This window comes from Meles meles, chromosome 21 (genome assembly GCF_922984935.1).
Source record: "Meles meles chromosome 21, mMelMel3.1 paternal haplotype, whole genome shotgun sequence".
NCBI lineage: Eukaryota > Metazoa > Chordata > Mammalia > Carnivora > Mustelidae > Meles > Meles meles.
The window spans coordinates 21,026,063-21,045,746 of NC_060086.1; the positions used below are offsets into that span (position 1 = coordinate 21,026,063).

General features: G+C 55.3%; 1 protein-coding gene across 2 annotated transcripts in view; it reads right to left on the minus strand.

The window, feature by feature from the left end:
• Positions 1-19,684, minus strand: part of SBK1 (SH3 domain binding kinase 1) — a 47,734-nt gene that overhangs the window by 18,082 nt on the left and 9,968 nt on the right. The window contains exon 1 of one of the 2 annotated variants that reach the window (XM_045993648.1): positions 5,202-6,044. The exons of the other annotated variant lie outside the window; for it this stretch is intronic. The gene's annotated coding sequence lies outside the window, so the exon portion shown is untranslated. Of the gene's footprint in view, positions 1-5,201; positions 6,045-19,684 lie in introns of those variants that run through there. 2 annotated transcript variants of the gene reach the window in all.

Genomic DNA, 19,684 nt, shown 5'->3' on the forward strand with positions numbered 1-19,684 from the left:
GTCCAGAACTGCAGCCAGAGCCCAGGTTAGGTCCTGTTGGGCACTTCTGGCTGGCCTTGCCCCGTGAACTGTGTGTGAATGGTGGAAAAGTGGGCAGGATGTTCTCTGAATCCTGGATATGGCAGCACGAGTAAAAACCTTCACCTCTGAGTCTCCACTTTTTTATCTGTAAAAAGTGGGGCTACCATTCCCTTTCTGCTCAGGGCTTGCGGGGACTAACATTAACACCAAACCTTTAGTGGGGAACTCACTGCCATTCACTTTACAAATATTCATTCACTTAATCCTCACAATGACCCTCCAAGATGAGAGATCTGAGGCACAGAGAGGTTAAGCACCTTGCCCAAAGTCACACAGCAGGGTCTAGAGGTCATGCTTTTTGCCACTAAAATATGTTAATTGGGGGCCTCGCTGCTCCTTCTGGAGACAGTTGGGGGTTGGGGGTCAGGGCCAGCAGATATCTGAGCTCTCAGGATGGGAAGATCTCCCGGCAGGGCAGTGCGCCTTAGCTAGGGAAGGCTTCCCCTTCCCACGATGGTGGGTGGGGGGGTGAGGGGAGTGATCGGGCAGACTCAGGGGAGCTACCCTGGAGTGGGGATTTGTGCAGCCTCCCTGGGGCCTGACCAGGAGGATGAGGAGGTTCTGTCCTGTCCAGCCCCCGCCGAGGTCCCTCAGGGCCGTCCCAACAACCAGAGGCAGTTGGAACATTCTGTGGCTAAAGTCGCAGGGAAGGAGAGCTGGTGCAGTGGGGGAATCACTGTGGCTTCCTCCCGCCGCCGGGACCAGCTCATTTGCATACCCCGCAGGGTGTGGCAGAAGTGACAGCGCAGACACTGAAGGGGCGGCACAGCGGACCGGCTTTACTTGTAACAGGCTCATTTAGTCCTCACCGTAACTCGAGAATGAAGGAGCTATTACCACCCCCATACCGCATCAGAAGAAACTGAGGCACAGGACAGCTGCCTTGCCCAAGGTCACATAGCCAGGGAACGGTACAGGGCGTATTTGAACCTAGGGAGTTCCATGCCAGTTCCACTTTGGTGGCTCCCAGAGGTGGGCAGTGAGAATCCTCCCTCTGGGTTCACGTAGGGCTGTTCTTAGCACTAAGTGAGAAGGTAGTGCCCCAGGGTCCGGCATGGAGCACTTGACATTGGAAAACGTTCCACCGCTTCCTCCCAACCCCGATATTCCCTGGCTCGCCAAGTGGGGGCTGAGTTGGGAATCCGGACCTGTTCTCTCTCCGGACTGTGGACCAGCTATGGCAGAGAGCGAGGAGGGGCTCCGACTAGACCCTTCAGGCCTGCTGCTGCGGCTTCCTGCAGCCAGAAAGGGGGTCCAGGGAGCAAGGGAGGGAGTGGGTGGTTTGGGTAAGACTCAGGATTTGTTAGAGATGCTGGTCCTGACTCTGGCCTGATGCCCAACCACCTGGGGCAGAAAGCCTTGGGAATTCGCTCAGCAGACAGAGGCAGGTGCCTCACCTAGAAAGCAGAGGTGGCCAGAAGGAGGGCCTCAACTACAGAAGGACGGCTAAGCTGCCTTAGATCCCACCCCGAGAGCCACAGCGCAAGGTTCTGGAAGGGCCTTCTCAGGCTAGAACCGCACCCCACCCACCCCACCCCTGGCGGGGTCACGCTTCACGCTCTTAAGCACCACACAGTACGGGCCCTCAGACACTCTCTTCCCCTTTCGTGGGGACAGCAGAAGCTGTGTGGGCTCCATGGACTGGCTATGGGGAAACCGGAGTGGCGTTACCACCAAGGCGCAGTCATCCACTTGCCAATTTCCCTTTTAAAAAAAAGAGCACTTTTCACATGCCAGACCCTTTCCTAAGCCCTCTTAATGCTGTAGCTCACTCAACCCCCCGATGACCTTGAGGTAGATATTATCTTTGTCTTCCACAGAAGTAAACTGAAGCACATTGAGGGTAGGTAACAGACTCAAGGTCACACATCAGCTAAGTGTCCAGAGTCCAGAGCCTGTGGTCTCCAGCGGGGCGCTCTGCTATCTCCCTTGACCTCGGGCTGCTACGGATCTTCATCCAGGAAGATGGCACACTCCCTTCCAGGGCCATGCCCTGTGGCTGGGTCCCAGTGCTGGCCCCTGGCCCCTGGCCCAGCCACTTGGCAACACCCGTTGGTTTCATGAATGTTTAGGGAATGTCAATAATTTTGAGTGACTTCTGTGTCTAGGCCCCTGTCTCTTCTGCCTGACAAAAACTTAAGAGCAGCTTGACTTCAGTCCTAGAAAATTAGAGCAAGGAGGAAGCTGAGAGTGAGAGAACCTCAAGTCCAATTCCTTTCTGGACACATGGGTAAACTGAGGCCCAGACAGCAGCCCTCCCCCAAGAGTCCTCAGCAATGCCAGAGCCTAGGGCCTTGGACTTTTGCTCCTGAGCAAGCGGGACAATTAAAAACAAGTTTTTGGTGGTTGCCTCCTTCTAGCACAATGAGGGGTCACAGGATAGAGCCCAGAGTAAAAGTGGGGCAGGCTGGGATGCTCTGGCTTCAGGGATTTGGGTTCATCTCCCCACTTAGGTCCAGAGGGACACTGCTCTGTGCTGTCCTAACTTGGCCATGGCGGAGGCAAGGGACACCCACGTGTGCAAAACACACACAGACAGAGGTCACACTCTGGGCAAACATTTTCTGGTCTCCGCCCTGGGCTTGCAAAGCCAGATGCCTACAGGAGGGGCTGGCAGGTCCCCTAAAGGAGTGAGCAGGCCAGGGGAGGCCCCAGGTGAGCTGGAGGGCAGGTGCCCTAAAGAAGGTGGTGATTCTTTGGCCCTGGCCTGGGAAGGCCACGTCATCTGATTCTTCAAGAGGATCCAAAACTCAGAACTCGTCTATGAAATCGTATGTTGTTTTCCAACACTGGCAACAAATGCAAACACGAGAAAAACACTGTTTGGATCACCAGAATGCATCTGGAAGCTGTATCTTACCGCAGGTGCCGTACCACGCACCGGCCTCTAGTATGGACAAAGCCGCTGTGGTGTAGACAAGACAGACCTGGTTCCATCTCCTGGGGCCCAGGGTCTAGATGTGGAAACGACGCCTCCCAGTACCTGAGGACGCGTCCTGCAGTCTCCAAGCTGCCAGCCATCAACCAGTCCAACTCAGCTCTGCACTCTGGGTCAGGCCAGTTCAGGTCAAATGGCGAGGTGGAAGCAGAAGGCTGCTTCTGAGCCATCCTATGGTGGGGCCTCTCAAGTTGGGGCACCAGCCCCAAAGGAGGGAGGGAGTCAGAGGACACAGAGGAGAGGAGCCAGAAGTAGAAGATGGTGAGTGAGAAGCGAGAGCTGATGCCACAAAAAGCTCAGACTTGTGCTAAATCCCAGACTCAGGGGAAGCCACTGCAGGTTAATGAGGAGGGGAGATCTACCCTCCGTCCCCCTCTGGCCTTTTGATGGTTTTCCCTAGTCGCAGTGACTCCAATCTCTGCAGTTTGGTCTCTCACTCACTCCACACCCTTGCCTGTGGGTCATATGATAAGGCCCTGGGCTCCATTGGAAATGAACTCCTTCACAGGGGGAGAAGACACACCTGGGTGCTCCTTGTGGCACAACTGTGATCTATCTCTACACTGCAGAGTGAGCGGCTCACTCTCCGTCATTATCTCTGGGAGATGCCACATGCTTGTCCAAGGTCACCCAGTCTTCAGAGCAGCTGGCTTCCCTACAGCTTGGGCTGATGGCACCTGCCTCAACTGTCCTTGAATTTGCAGGAGGGACTGCCAGAGGTCTGGCCTACAGCACCCCCAACCTCTTCTCCTGCTGGTCATCTCCTCTCTCTTGGGTCAATGCTAGCAGCAGGTGTGGTAGGGGCACTTGGTATTGAGAATGGGGGAGAAGAGGGATCAGGCACCCAGGCTCAGGGCCCCCAAGTCTGCAGGAGGAGGATGATCAGGGGCTGCAAGTGTGGGGTCAGGACTGGTCAGCTAGACGTGACCAGTAGGACCAGGCCTACCTCCACTGGCCCAACCGCGAGTGGCCTGAGAGCAGCCCAGGGTCTCAGGATGATGTGGGGGAAAAAGCCCTTGAGTACAGAGCCTGGCACCTCACAGACACTAGCTAAAGGTTAGTTGAGTAAATAAATGAACAAAGGAACTCCCAGTGGGGCTACCTGTACAACGTCCTGCCTTCCCCAGCATCACCGCTTGCCTATGGAGGGCTCAGAGAGAAGAGACTGGGGGAACCCCAGCAGCCCAGAGTGCTCCCTCAGCAAGGTCCAGACCCTTCTCAGGATCTCTGATCCAGAATTTCGGGGTATAACATCCCCTGGGCCTCTCCTCTTCGCATGAGCTGTAGGGCCTGGGGATCAGGACCTCCCTGAGGGCCGGGTTGGGTTACCGCTGTGTATAGACTGGAAAGCTAAAGCAAGGACCTAGAATGGTCCTTTGGTTGTCCAGGACACACTGATCCAACCTGAGGTTTGGCCGTGGGAATTATGGAGGTCAGGAGAAGGGAAGGTCTTGGGCTTGCTGGCCATGGGGCACATGGGGACAAAAAGGTGCCCTGACCTGAAATGGCTTCTTCGTCCAGACTACCTCTCCTCCCCAGAAGCCACTGCCTCACATTGGAAAGAGCTTGCCCCCTCCTGCAAAACATACAAAGTATGACTTGGGGGAACCTTCTCCTTGTGGCCTGGGTTGGGGGGCAATGGAATCACAGAGAAAATACAGGATTCCCACTCATTCTCTCAAACACACCCCTTCCCTGCCCTTTCACAGACAAAGACACACACCCCAAACCCCAGCCATCACCCTAGGGCCACAGCCACAGGCCCCCTCACCTGTGGACATCCCCAAACCTTCCCTTCCCAGGGGGGACTTCACTTGAGAACTCAGCCTGCCCTTGGTGGGGGGGATATGTATACCAAGGACCCAGAGTCCAACAGCTTCTGGCACACAGTTTTCGGAAGTGGGGGGAGACTCTCCTCCCTTTTCCCTCCCTCTCCTTGGCACAAGGGGCTCTACACTACTTCCCCCTGGGGCCTGGGAGCAGCGCCCAAACCCCAGGGCTAGGGTGTGAGGTGGGGGAAGGGAGAGGAGGAGGGGGCGGCTCCTCCGAGCGAGACACAAAGAGACGTCCTTCAGCCTCGGCTCCATGGCGACGCTGGGGAGGGGGCAGTGTGCACCCAGTACTTCCTTCCCCACCTGCAGGGTTAGGGACCTCGGCGGCCACTCACCTGGGCCCGGCTTACCTGGGCTGGGGCCGCGGGGACGCCGCGGCAGGGGGCCTGGGCGCCGTGTCGGTTTCCGTCAGCCCGGCCCGGGGGGGGGGGGGGGGGGGGGGGCTCAGGGCGCCACAACCATAGGCTGGGATGCGAAGGGCGCCACGAGGGGCTCAGTCGCCCGAGTCCTGGAGCTTTGAGGGGGGCCCCGAGGCCTCTTGCTGGTGAGGGATAGCTCTCGCGCTGTCCTCAGTTCCCTAGATTTGGGGTTCCTGTGTACCGGAATTTGGGGGGTGTAGGAACCCCCTGATCTAGGGGCGTTCTGAGCTGGGTCTTCGTGTCTTGAGGTGTGGAGTTGTAACGACCAGGTTCTTGACCGGGGGGGGGTGTCCCAGCACTCCCAGACGGGGGGGGTCACTGCGTTCTAGGTCTTGGGGGGGGCAGATCGAAGAGGGGGAGTCTTAGCCGTACCGTAGGGAGGTCACTCTCTTCTGAATACCGAGGAAGTCTCCGCTTTCCCCAGCTGGGGAGTCGCTTTCTGTTGGATCTGGAGGGGTCTCCCGCTTTCTTGGGGGTCTCTGGGTCCTGGATGTGGTGGGGGGGATCCCCGCGCTCCCCGGCTGCGGGGGCTTGCTGAGTCCCGGCCACCGGCAGGAACTGGGAGGTAGCCCCTCAGCCGCTGGGGGGCTCCGTTGCCACCGCTACGAGCAGCCCGGCTCTGCGGTCCCGGACCCCGGCCTGGTCCGGGCTCTGGCTGCGGCTCCCGCTCGCGATCCGCCGGGTGCTCGGGCCCCGGCCCCGGCGGCCGCCCGGGCAGCGCTCCATCGCTGCATCGCGGCTCCGCCCTCTGGCCCGCGCGCACCTGCCCGCCTGGCCCGCGGCTCCGCCCTCTGGCTCGCGCGCCGCCGCCCGCCCCTTTGTCCGCCCCGCTTGGCGCGCGCTCTCGCGCACGCGCACTCACCTCGGCGCGCGCTCGCCCTCCCGCCGCGCCCTCCCGCCGCGCACCGCGGGGCGCAGATTCTCCCCGCGCCGAAAGAGCTGCGTGAGGCGCCCCCACCCCGCCTTCCGGCCGCGCAGGGTCCTAGCGCCCGTGGGTTCCCTCTCCATCTTCCCACCCCCGTCTTTTCTAGGTCAGAGCCCACGAGGGGGCGAGAACGAGGTTAGAGAGGACTCGGGGGAGTCTGAGAGGGTCACCTGCTCCAGCCTCCTGGCCCCTGCGGGACCAGACTGCCCCAGACTGTCCCAGTCTGTTCTTGTGGGGCGGAGCATGTGTCCGTTTCAGGGAGGGAAACAGCCTAGCTCTGCAATCGCGTGTGTGCGTTCATTCATTCGTCAGTATGTCCTATCTGTCCGCCCATCCATCCATCCATCCATTCTCTTTTGAGCAAGACTTCGGAAAACTACCAGTCTACTCAGGGAAGAGGTCGTGAACTGGGGCCTTGGGGGCTCTATCCAGTCCAGGTCGTGTTTGGGACCCCCTCTGTGAACATTCAGTGACTAATCTGGGAGGCAGCGGATACGCACAGTGCAGACCAGAGAGAAGAGAGGAAAGGGGATTCCACACGAGGGAGCAGTGTGCAGAGGCACTATCTGGGTGTGAGGAAGGAGCATTGTCTGATGCTGGTGTTTGGGGGCCCAGAAGGAAGAGGGTGGAGCCGAGATAGGGACCGCTCATGCTCCCAGGCCCTATTTGCTTTCCTTCTCAGACTCGTCCCTGCAGCACCAGTCACACTGTTTCATTAATGAAAAAGCCCCCAACACATCCTGCACCTTCCCTTTTCTCCCCTTTGTTCAGACTGCTTTCTCCACCCAGCACACTTCACAACCACCCTGACTGTGTCTAGATCTTTAGAACAAGGGACGGCAGACTCAAGATCTATGGATCACACAAATTGGTGACTGGGGTCAGGTATCAGGTGATAGGACATGGTGAGATGAGGCAAACTGGAGCATCGTGGACCTGTAGGTACAGATGATCTTCCAAGAGAAGCAGGAAATCCATATTCTGATACAGCGTCTTCCAGTTTTCTGGTATTCGAAACCAATCCCCAAGTTTGGAAAGTGAATGGGCCAAATGAAATGTGTTTTGGGGCCAAATCTAGACCATGGGCCATCATTTTGCAAATTCTGCTTCTGAGACTATTGCCCAAGTTCCCTGCTTTTCTCCTTCCTGCTTCTGTCTAGATGCTTTTGTTCTAGAATCCAAGTACTGGAGGACCATCAGCTCTGTAAAGCACTATGTGGGTTGGGTTGCTTCTCTCCATAATATGGCCAAGGATGTCTGTTACTTCCAGGGCAAGAACTCTAACTTCCCTATCCTGGTGTTCAGACCCCGGAGCCCCTGGGGCCTCTACACTTCTCTAATGAGGTCCCCTCTGCTCCATTAAGCCTTGACCTTAGCCAGTGTTCCTGGAATATGTGCTTTCTCAGATTTTCATGCCTTCTGCCCTTGGTTTTCTTTGCACAGAATGTTTTTCTCCTCTTCTTTGTTCTCCACTCAAATTATCCCCACCCTGCCCAGGTTTGTTTTCTTTGTCTGCCTTTCCTCTCTCCCCACTCCATGCCCTGCCCATGGTCCAGAGTTTCCAATTTCACCCTTTGTTCTCCACCTCTCCCAGTAAGGCCTTATTACCCCAAACAGACTAATGGAGGGGTTTAAGTTATGAGGCAGACAGAAGCAGGAGGCTAGAGAGGGAGAAAGAGGGAAGGAAATGTCTTCCTGTGCTTAGTACCCGAGCCCCAGAACATTGGAATTTACAGTGCGTTTTCCTCTTGTTACAGATGAGAAAACTGAGGCCAAGAGAGGGACAGGAGCAGAATCTGGCCTGGAAATGCTCCCAGCCATGTTGATCCGAGGTTATCAAGTCCACCTTCTGCAGAAACCTTTCCTGATTCCTGGCCTGGGGATTTGATTACCCACAATGCAATTAGATAATGTTTGCCAAAATGCATTGTGGGTATTCAAGTCTCCCCTCTTCAGCACCCCCCTCCTTCCCCGCCCGCCCGGCCCCCACTACCACTCCAAGCTCTGCAGGGTGAGAAGTCCTGGTCCCCAAAGGGGGTGCACTTGTCTCAGGGGACACATCCAGGGTCCCCTTAAAGTTTAAGCTGTGGCTGTTGCCAGGTCACTTTGGGTTCCGTGTGCTTGGAACCAGCAGGCAAGAAGAGGAGTCACTTTCCTTCCCTGACCCTAATCCGTTTCTAGAAGTTACTAGAGAAGAACCCTGCTCAGTTACTAGAAGAAGGTGGGGGTGCTTTTACAAAGTGGGGGCAGGGAGAAATACATGTGGAACCCCACGATCCACAGGAGGGATCCATTGGTTATGGTGACCAAGAGTTTTGTTTTCTTCTAGCTGATCCCGGACAATGACTGAGTGCCTCGAAGACAAGAAGGAGCCCAGTTCCCTAGAGACACAGAGCTTCCCTCATGGGCAGCTGGGGATCAAGGACTTCCCATTGGCTTCATCAAAACTTTCTTAACATTCTTATTCCACCTTCCTTCCTTCATCTCCTCTTCCAAGCACTGGATCTCTCGAGCCTGATGGTTCGCCCAGCCTCTTCTGGCTCCCTTCTGATCTTCCTGCCCAAGCATTTTCCCTGGTAGGATACCCGCTTGCAATATCTGACCCCATCCTTGGTCCCCTTCTTGGAGGAATGAACCCATCACAACATATTTGAAGGGAGGAACTAAAACAACTATTTGTTATGCCGCCCTCCCTTTTCCTTGACACCTGGGGATAAGCCACTTCTGCCAGCTTGAAGTTTTGTATCCACAAGAATGCCACCCTTCAGAGAGCATCTTCATGGGTGTGATCTGGGTAGCAGAACCCGAAGATAAAACTTAGCTATGATTTCCATAATAGCACAGAAGAAAGGTCAGAGAAAGGGTGTCCATTTAGGTTTCTTCTGCCCGGGGGTGGGGGCGTGTCCTCATACTCCCAGGCAGACAGTTTGCTATTCCCTGCTCAGGGAGGCTTGAGGGGCCAGGAATCCACCCCACGACTTCCCTTTGGCTACATCACTGATGTGCTCCCTGATGTGGCAATGTTTCCGCTACTGCTGGGGACAGGGGAAGGAATGAAAACAGAGCCCCTGTCCTCTAGGATATATACATCACGTTTCAAACCATATGAGTTTGGGTAACTCTACTAGCTGGACCGAAACTGACGTGTTGGCCATTTTGAAGTCCCCACGCTGGGGAAAAATGATGGCATTTGGGGATTTTCCCAGTGTGGTGTACGTTCTATGATGCTCCTTATTGCTCACATCCCCCTGTCATGACAAAGAGAAGGCATTCCTGGCTTGCTGGTCCTCCTTATGATGGTTTAGGAAGCGCCCTCCGCCCTCACGGCCACCATCATACCCAGGGCACTGCCCCTGGTGACACGCTTATCCATACGGCCAGAGATCCTGGTGGCACCGGCGACTGAGTGGTTCACAGAGCAGATCAAGTTTAGGAAGCTGAAGATCATGATGACACTCTGAGCAAAGGTTACGGAAGCCCTTCACAGCCAGGAACAGGAGCCTCCAGCGCCCCTGGGAGACACAAGTCAAGTTGTTGCCAATAACGAAAAACCAACAGTTCCACCAGAACCCAAGATGGATCCGAAGGAAGACAGGAGGGGAGCCCGGGATGGACAGCAGCTGGAGGTGAGCGATCTTTAAATCCCTCATTACCTTTTCGGAGAATATATTCTGAAGTGAGAAACACAGTGTTCCAGCAAGAGTCCTGATGAGCTCTCCACCTCCCGTGTGGAAATACAAAGCCTGTGACCGCAGCCAGCAGGACGCGCTGGCGATGGAAGTCCAGAATAATGCAGTGCGAGAGGAGAGCCTTGCTCCTCTATGACACTGCCGAGCCGCTGAGTTGTACTTGAAGCGGCTTTGAAGGGAATTCTCCCCGTAGCTGAAAGCTTGCCAACGGATACGAGGATAGCTCTAAAACGATGAGAGCGGTTGCTCCTGGAGATGGAATCTAGGAAATGGGCCTGGGGTCGGGGTAGATAATGGGAACTCATTTTTCCGTGCCACGTTTTCTTCTTCCTTCCTTCCTTCCTTCCTTTCTTCCTTTCTTCCTTCCTTCCTTTCATTCATTAAAAATAGCTGGCATGGGGTTCGGGGGGGCGCCTGGGTGGCTCAGTGGATTGGGGCGTCTGACTCTTGGTTACTGCTCAGGTCACGATCCCATGGATCCCAGGACTGAGGCGGGCTTTGGGCTCTGTGCTCAGCAAGGAGTCTGCTTGAAGAGTCTCTCCCTCTGCCCCTCCCCCGCACTACTGCTAGTGTGTGTGTCTGTGTGTGTCTCTGTGTGTCTGTGCGCTCTCTCTCTCTCAAATGAGTAAACAAATCTTTTTAAAAATTATCTAACACAGGGGCTCCTGGGTGGCTCAGTGGGTTAAAGCTTCTGCCTTCCGCTTGGGTCATGATCCCAGAGTCCTGGGATCGAGCCCCGCATTGGGCTCTCTGTTCAAGCAGGGAGTCTGCTTCTCCCTCTCTCTCTGCCTGCCTCTCTGCCTACTTGTGATCTCTGTCAAATAAATAAATAATCTTTAAAAAATAATAAAACTATCTGACACAAATATAACAAAATGTTAACATTGGTTCTAGCTGTGGATACGCACAGGTTTCTACTTCTCTTACGATTTTCAAAATAGTTAAAAATTGTTCAGTGGAAGTCTTTTTTTCAATTTTATTATTTTTAAAGATTTATCTAGTTGAGAGATTATCTATTAGAGAAGCAGACTCCCCGCTGAGCAGAGAGCCCAATGTGGGACTCGATCTCAGGACCCCAAGATTCAGGACCCAGGCTTTCCAGTGGAAGTCTTTTTAAATGGAATCTGGGGTGGGGGAGAAGATTTAAAAAAGAAAAAAGAGGAGCATCTGGGTGGCTTAGTCAGTTAAGCATCTGCCTTCATCTCAGGTCATGATCCCAGATCCTGGGATTGAGCCCCGCATCGGGTTCCCTGTTTAGTAGGGAGCCTGCTTCTCCCTCTGCCTCTGCTGCTCTCCCCTGCTCATGTTCTCTCTCTCCAGCTCACCCTCTCTCTCAACTAACTAATAAAATCTTTAAAAAAAATAGATTTTGCAGAATGGGATTCTGTGTTTTCTAAAGCCAGATCCAGGAATTATCTAGAATGACCTCACCTCATATTCTCTGAGAAACACAGGACTGGGCTGTAGTTTGGCTCCCTGACTCCCTGCACTCAGACCTGCTGCTTTCTTTCGGGGCTAGGTGGGGCTACTTCTCTGGGAAGTTGTGGAGTGAGGATCTGATAGGTCCTCCCCTCCCCTCCCCCAAGCTTGTGGCAGGAGAGCAAGAAGCAGCCTCTGGAATCCTCAGAGCGGACCCAGCAAAGCTACCCAGAGTTGGTTCAGTCCCAGCTCCTTCCTCAGCGATTAATCACCAAAAGCTATCCCCAGGAATCTAGTCATTTGGAAGGAAGCAAGTGCTGTTCAGTACACGATCCCCAGGGGTCTGGATTTCATGATGTCTTAGTTTGGGTTTCCCGGAAACAGACCCTGAGACAGTGATTGGAAAGGAAGTAGTTTATTTGGTAGATAATCTCAAGGAGGGGAGTGGAGAAGCGAGTCAGGAAGGCAATGCCCTCAAGTTACCAAGGTGGGCAACGGGAAGGGAGTCCCACTGGGGAGCGCTCAGAGACAGAGTGGAATATGTACCTAAGATGCTCAGACCACGCGTGATACCCCAGCTCCTGGACATTGTCAGGGTCAGGGAGCGCTGCGGCGGGGACAGGCAGAGCTGTGGATGTGAGCAGAGTAGCAGGATCAGATAACAGGGCTGAGGAATAGTGATGAGGATGCTGGCAAGCAGGAGTGGGGGAGGGGCCCAGGAAGACAGGGTTGAGATGGACAGTGTCTGCCACCAAGATGAGCACTTACTGGCGGGCCCTGGTGTTGGCTTAATGGTCACACACGTAGAGAGTATAACTCTCTTATCCACCATCAACTGTCCCCTGCATCTTTTAGCAACAGTACCCCAATTTTCCCTTGGGGACCCGTATCCTATACGTTAGGGGGTTCTCAGCAGGAGGAGGGGCTCAGCTGTTGGGCTCTAGGAGTGGGTTTGTGACCCAGCGCCCACCAATCAGTGTCTACCAGCCCCCTGGTCACGCTGATTATTTCTGAGATGGGTCTGTACCCCAAGCCAGGCCAATAGGATAGAACTCTCTTTCCACTGAACCGAAAGATAGAGAGGTACAAGTCTAGAGTTAGTGTTACCAGAGAGAATCTCTCAGAGGTTGAAGCCAAAACAGCAGAGCCAAGAGATGATAAGTCAAAATCCTTATACTATCATTTGAGCCCCTGGATCCAGCCATACCTGAAGGCTCTGGACTTTTTGGGTATGTAATCCCCCTAAAGTTCCCTTTGTGCTTATCAGCTGGACTTGGGTCTCTGCCACTTACAACCCTAAGTTCTTTATACTATGTATAAATGTGGGTTTCTGAAGTGTTAAGAAATACAGGGGTAAATGAACGATTCTGCCATCTGTTCCCATACTATTTCCTCAGCGTCCCAGGTTGTGAAAGGGAATTCTCAGAGGGAGCTCAACCTGCCCAGGAGCAGAGGTTTCAGATTCTCGGAGTCCACCTCCTGCTCCCTCAGGGCCCTTGTTCTTGGGGTCACTTGAGGAGCTGGGTGGGTTCCTGGGCTGCCATGTGGGGTCCTTTTCTCTTTCAGGAACCTCTGGGTTCTAGGCCAAGACATTCATTCATTCATTCATTTATTCATTCATTCACACTTGATAACGGGCACCTCCTGGAAGGGGTCACTAGGATAAACAGGTGAGCTCCACAGACAATCCTTGGCTTCAGGAGCCTCTAGCCCAGTGGGGGAGACACTGTTCTAATCGCCCCAAGAAGGGTCCAATTCTGACCAAAATCAGACTACAAAGGAGAGACAGAGGTCAGGGCTTTCTGGAGGAAGTAACGGCTGTGCTGGGATGGCAAGGGGGGAGCGGGGGTTACGTAGGGAAAGGGCTGTCTTGGCATTCAGACCCCTTCTCCCCGCTTCCTGCTCACTCTTGGGTATAAACCCCCGTCTCTCCCCTAGAGTCCGCTCAGCAACTTGGGCACACTTCCTTTCCCCCACCTTGCAGAGCTCATACCCCTCAACTCGGGGAAGCTCTGCTTTCTGTCTGGCCTGCGTCCCTGCCTGCTGCGAGCACCGCCCACAGTCTTTGCTTTGGGCCCAGGGGAGGTGAAGGGCGGCTGAGCACCTGCCCGCCAAGTACTTTTCGCCTCACCCCTCTTCTTGGGACTGAGTCTCTAGACATTTATTAGGCATCAGGGTACTTCCACAAGGCTAGGCCTTCCCCCAGATGGGGAAACTGAGGCACGGCACTAGAGGTCCTGAACTAGCAAGGACAACCTCTTCCAGCCCTGGGGTAGGAATGGACACTGTGTTCTTATCCCTTTAACCTCTCCCAGGCCAAGGACTCTGCTCTGTAGGCGGCCTCCGTCCATTACAGGCACTCTCAGAGCCTCTCCTTGACTCCTAGGGATGGGATCCTCCAGTCGCCCCCTCCCTTCCTCCAGTCCCCAGCCCTCAGGGAACCTCTGTCTGACCCTGCCTGCCTATTTCACAAACACAGATTTGCGCCAGGCCAAGTCCTAAGCGTTGTGCGCATCTTAACTCATTCAAGCCTCATGACAAGCGTGCAGTGAGGCTGCAGTCACCTTGTCTCCGAGACACAGAATGGGGAGGCATTTGCTGAAATTCACACCCTAGGTGGGGCTCGAACCCAGGCAGGCTCCAGAGTCCGTGCTCCCCAGCCACAGGCTGCCCAGCTTACCCATCTCAACCAAGCCATCCCCACCTCCTCCTCCCGTCCCATTCCATTCTACCTCTTCCCCCCTCTCTCCCCTTTCCCCTCCCTGTCACAATTTCCTGATTTCTGTCTATTTCTGCCTATGACCCGCCACCCTCCCCAGGAGGTGCACCGTCTTGGCATCCTGGGATGATGGTGGGATTGGGGTGGGGGAGTGGGGAGAGACACAGGGCAGAGGTCTGGGTGCGAGAAGGGCCCTGGCCACATCTGCTCCATGCCCAGCCTCGTGGAGGCTCGGCCGAGTCAGGGCCTGGCGGAGGTGGGCAGGGTGGGAGCAGGTCTGCAAGCCCTAATTAAGTCAGTTAATTAGGTGGGGAGGAAAAGCCTGTGGGAGTTAATGAGCTTGGCTAATTAAGTGGATCCTAGAGAATGGCTCAAATTCTAATGGCTAGGGAGGAGGGATGGGGGCTCAGGCAGGATGGAGGGAGGGGGAATGAGACGCCTGGTGCCTCTCAGGTGTCCCTAGGTCTGTCTACGGTCACCACGGGGGTCTGAGGCCACTACCAAGACCTGCAGTGACCATCAGGGTGTGCGTCCAGCCCTAGGGGCTGGTCTGAACTTACACTCAAGGTCTGATGCCCTCACCAAGGTCCTATAAACTATTGACACCCGGGGGCACCTGGGTGGCTCAGTGGGTTAAGCCTCTGCCTTCAGCTCAGGTCATGGTCTCAGGGTCCTGGGATCGAGCCCCACATCGGGCTCTCTGCTCAGCAGGGAGCCTGCTTCCCTTCCTCTCTCTGCCTGCCGCTCTGCCTACTTGTGATCTCTGTCAAATAAGTAAATAAAATCTTAAAAAAAAAAAACCACCAAAACTATTGACACCTGGGCCTGAAGTCATTATTGAGGGCCGGTCCCCTGGCATCCATCTCTTGGGGGCTAAAGCCAGGTTCCCTTGGAACATTTTGGGGAATGGGGACAGAAATTGAGCCCTGACCCAGGAACCCTTCAGAACCACGATGACAAGTCCCATGGCAGGCTGGGAACCGTGACAGCCATGCACACATCACCCCGTGTTTAAGTTTGCAATGTGTGCCCCCGTCCCTGCTGTAAAGATGTGGGGGGCTCTCGTCCCAGCTCACAGATGTGGCAACTAAGCCAGGGAGGAAAGAGCTTGCCCTGGCTTGTCCTCAGCCTCCTCTTCACTGTGCAGGGCCCAGGGAATATTCTCTTCCAGGCCAGGGGCCAGCTCTTCTAGGAGCCCCGGGGGCCTTCTCTTGCTGGAGCCCCATTTCTCTCTAATTGTAGGGTCCTGAATAACAGCCGCCACACCGCCAGCCCAGCTCCGGCAGGTAGAGCACTTAGTACTGGGGAAGATGTGAGCACATGATACCAGGGCAGCTGCAGAATGTGGGCCCTTGTTCAGAAAGCAGAGCTAAAGCCTGTCCCTTCTGCCCAGCTCTCTCTCTCAGCCCGTCATGGTGGGTTTCTAGTTACTGTTCAGTGTCACGCTCCCTTGGGCATGGGGAGCCACGCTGGCCAGCACAGCCCCTCATAAGTGCCCGGGGCCACTCCAGTGCATCCGCAGCATGGACCCTGACTGCACCCTGGGCATGCCCCCCCTTCCACAAAGGACAGCAGTGGTGACTGCGTGGAGCCAGGAGTGGGTCGCTGAGAACCCATGCAGGGGATGCGGGCGGGCAGGATGTTCCTTCAGACTTCACTTACAAATTCAAAGATGAGGCTCATAAGATTGCAAGATACTCACGACAGCAGGAAACCCCAAGGTTGGGGCCCTGCATGACACACAGTCTGATAGTCCTCCCAGCCCCTCCGCATACTCGCTACCATTGTTGCCCTCATTTCACCTGTTTGCTCATTTACTTATTCAATTACCAAATATTTGTTGCGTGCCTCCTCTACGCTATGAACGGAACAGAACAAAATCTCGGTCGGGGGCAGGGAGACCAGGGAAGTCCTCCTAGAGAAGGTTACACTCAGGCAGAAACTTGAAGGTAAGGGAAGGAGTGGAGCCATGCGGATACGGGGCGGTGGGGGATGAGTGGGCAGAGTACCGTAGGCCAGCCAGTGCAAAGGCCCTGGGGCAGAGTGTGTTTGGGATGTCAGGAACAATGAAGAGACTGGTAAAGCAGGGGAGGAGATGAGAGGTAATGAGGACAGTTCATTTAGGGCCACCGTAAGTCTTTGGCTTTGACTCTTGAGTGTGGTTAGAGTCCTTGGAGGGTTTTGAGCAAAGGAGGGCTCACAGGCTCCCTCTAGCTGTTGTGGGGCAGACAGCCTCTGGGGGGCAAGAGGAGACATGAGGAAGCTCCTGCACCCAGCTGGGTGAGAGAAGAAAGCAAGCCAGACTGGGGCAGTAGGAGGAGAGGTAGGGAGAAGTGGGGGTTCTGTGGACAGATTGGACAATGGGGGTGAGGGGTGTGTGGTTTACTCTGGGCACCTGGACCATCAATTTCCACAAACAGGTGAGGAGACTAAGCAGCTCTTGGCTCCCCAGTGTTCCTTGCCCTTGAGGGTCCGATGTCATCTGGGGGGCACTCCATCCTCCAGCTCTCCATTGCAACCTGCCCCGGGCCAGCGATGGCACCCGAACTCTCCAGTACAGGCTCACAGACTGAGATGTTCAGAGCAGCCGGGGAGGGACCCTGGCTGGGGGACACGGCCTGAGCCGGGACAGTGGGGAACCAGAGAGTCCAGGCTCTACCCGCACGGTGGCCTCTTCGCCCCTGTGACCCACTCTTGCCATGTAGGAGTGTAAGCTCAGGCTCTTAGAGCCTCCGATGTTTCGAGAGATGTTTGGAAATCCCAATCTTAAGATGGAATGCCCTGCTTTTACCAATACTGGCAAATCAGTGTTTAATGTCAGGACGGGCTATCCCCCCATGTGGGCTGCTTCTGTGGGCTTTCTTCCCACGGCAACCTCTGCATGTGGGGTGTCTGCAGACCTGGAAATGCGGGTATCCCTGGGGTGCGGCTTGACAGGTCAGATGTTGGCTGCTGTGGGCAGGAGACGGGTAGGGGGGCAGATAGCAGAATGGCTGGGAAGGAGCTCCCCTCCAAGCCCCTTGGGTACCAGGCAATGGCATTGCCCCAGGGATGATGTGGTTGTCAGGCTAGGGTAGCTGCTGGTCCCCTGGGCCGCCCAGAGGAGGGAGGAAGGTACAGTGGCCAGAAGGGTGAGACCACGGCCAGCAATGAGCCATAGGATGAGAAGCACTCTAGGACAAGAGAACTAGCATGACTGAGCAGGAAGGGAAGGTGACTGGGCTTCTCCTTGTCCCTGCCCCTGGGACCACCTGCCCAACCCCCCCAACCTCTGCTCTCCCCCAATCTCATAAAGCCTCTATCCATTTTCCTGGATCTGGGCTGGGTAAAGGGGCGGCCAGAGAAGCAGAGAGAGACAGAGGCGACAGCAAAACCTCCTCCACCATCACATCAGGTTAGCATCCCCTGGTGTGGCCCTGGGTGTCCCAGGAACGACCTCCTTCATGCTGCCAACAACCTCAGAAGGTTGGAGCCGTGGCCGCTCCCATTTTACCGCGGACAGAACTGGGTCACAGAGCACTTGAGTAACCTGGCCAAGATCGCGAGGCCTTGGAAGTGGTGGGAACGACAGTTAAATTCAGGTGTGTGTTACGGTTACAAGATCTGCAGCAGGAACATAGAACTGTCAGATCAAGAGGCCAGAGCCTCCTGCCGGTGACCGGCAGGACCTGTTCCTGCATGTGTGAGCGCAGCGCTCCCTCTAGTGGCCTATCTGGCACAGTGCAGGACGAACTGTGGGACTGCCTCTGTCTCTGCCTGTCTGTCCATCACACACAGGCACACAGGCCCCTGCTTAGGATCTGGACCTCCAGAGGAAGACCACGCCATCTCCATCTTCAGCTCATCTACAGCGCAGGCCATGTGGCGCCGCCCTGACTCACCTGAGGCTCCTTCTCCTGGTCAGACTTCACTGGGCTGTGCCCACCCCAGGGCACCTGCTTGTTGTCCCCCTGCTTGTCCCTTTCTCTCTCTCCATGTCTGGGTCTCCTTGTCTACACCTGCGGGTTTCTCCCAAACTCTGCTACATGTTATAATCTCCAGGGAAGCTTTAAAAAGTCATGATGCACAGACCACACCCGAGAGCAAATCGATCCATTTCCTCTCACCATCTTTAGATTTGTGGGAGCAAACTTCCGGGGGTGGGAAGATAGCGAAACTTTCAGGCAGCCTACAGCAGGCCTCTGGGTTTCCCAACCTCTTCTGCTACCAAGCTTACATCCTAGATCTCATAATGACCCCACACCCCACCCCCCTGCCAAGATCTCAGCATCTCCCCCTTCTATCCTCTTGGTCACTTGCTCTGGTACCCGCATGCAACCGCTCATTGACCTCCCCGAGACCACCGGGCCACAGACCATCAGAACCTTGTGCCATCACCATCCCTCTTGCCCTGTTTGGGTTCCACACACCATCACCATAGCTGCTGCCTGGAACCCCACTCCTGTGCCTGCTTTCCCTGTCGTGGTCCCTGGCTGGCAGGATGGTAAGCATCCCCCTCTCTCTGCCTGCCCTGAGCAAGCCAGCTTTGCAGGAGCTTTCTGCACGGGGCTCGCAGCTTCCCTCCTAGTTCATGATCTTGAAGGGGCGCTCATTGCTGCTGCACAATCCCTGTTATGCCCGCCTGCTGCTTCCCCTCCTCGCTCTGGCATGGGCAACTTCCGTTTGCCTGTGGTTCTCCTAGGGATCTTGGTGGAGCCAAGGATCCCGCCTGTCTACCCAGCCCCCAGATCGTGCCAGTGCTTCTGGTCTGTCCACCCTACTCTGAGCAGCAAGGTCCTGGCTGATTCGTTCCCATCGTCTCCTTTCTCCTCCAACGGTGGCTCCCACTTCACTGAGAAAACAGATGGATCCCATTGCCTCCTGTCACAGAAGCACAAACCCACCCAGCTGCTCACTTCTCGCTGCCTCCCATCTGCTTGGGTTGGGGGACGCCCTCCTCCTTGTGAGGCCAAGCCACCCTTAGGACCTTGTTCTTTCAGGACTCCCCTGCCTCCCTAGCCCACCAACCTGGTTCTTGTCCCAGGATCATGCCCGCGGACACGCGGGCTCGGGCATCTCTTCCTCCACCCCTCACAGTGTGCAAAGCTTCCTGACGGAGCGGGCTTCCTGTTGCTGCCCTGCCATCTCCATGCCTCTCTTTTGCTCTTACTGTTTTTCCATGTTCCTTTTGCAGAGATGGCTTGCGTTTTTATTCCGGTTAAACATGCTCACAGCTTGGAGCCGGGGAACACAAGCAGCCTCCACTCTCATCTCCCACCGCTTGGGGACAATCATTTCAACCGCAGGAATTTTTACGTCTGGCTTTGCTACCTAGCACCTTCCCATTGCTTCTTTCCAGTTTTGGGTTTTCCCTGTCAACTCCCCACTTTGGAAGAGGAGGATTTAGTTCCCTTACACTCCCTTACATCCGTCCCCCACACACTTCCTATTCCCACTCTCCTAATACAGCCGCATCGGAACATTGCTGGTGCCTACGTATTGTGGAAACGTTATGAACAGCTTCGTGTGGAAGACTACACATTCTCCCCCCTCCTTTTCCTTTTTGAGAATAGATTTTTTAAAAAAGTAATTTCTATTCCCAACGTGGGCTCGAACTCATGACTCCGAGATCAAGAGTGGCGTGTTCTACTGACTGAGCCAGCAGGGCACCCCCAAGATTTTA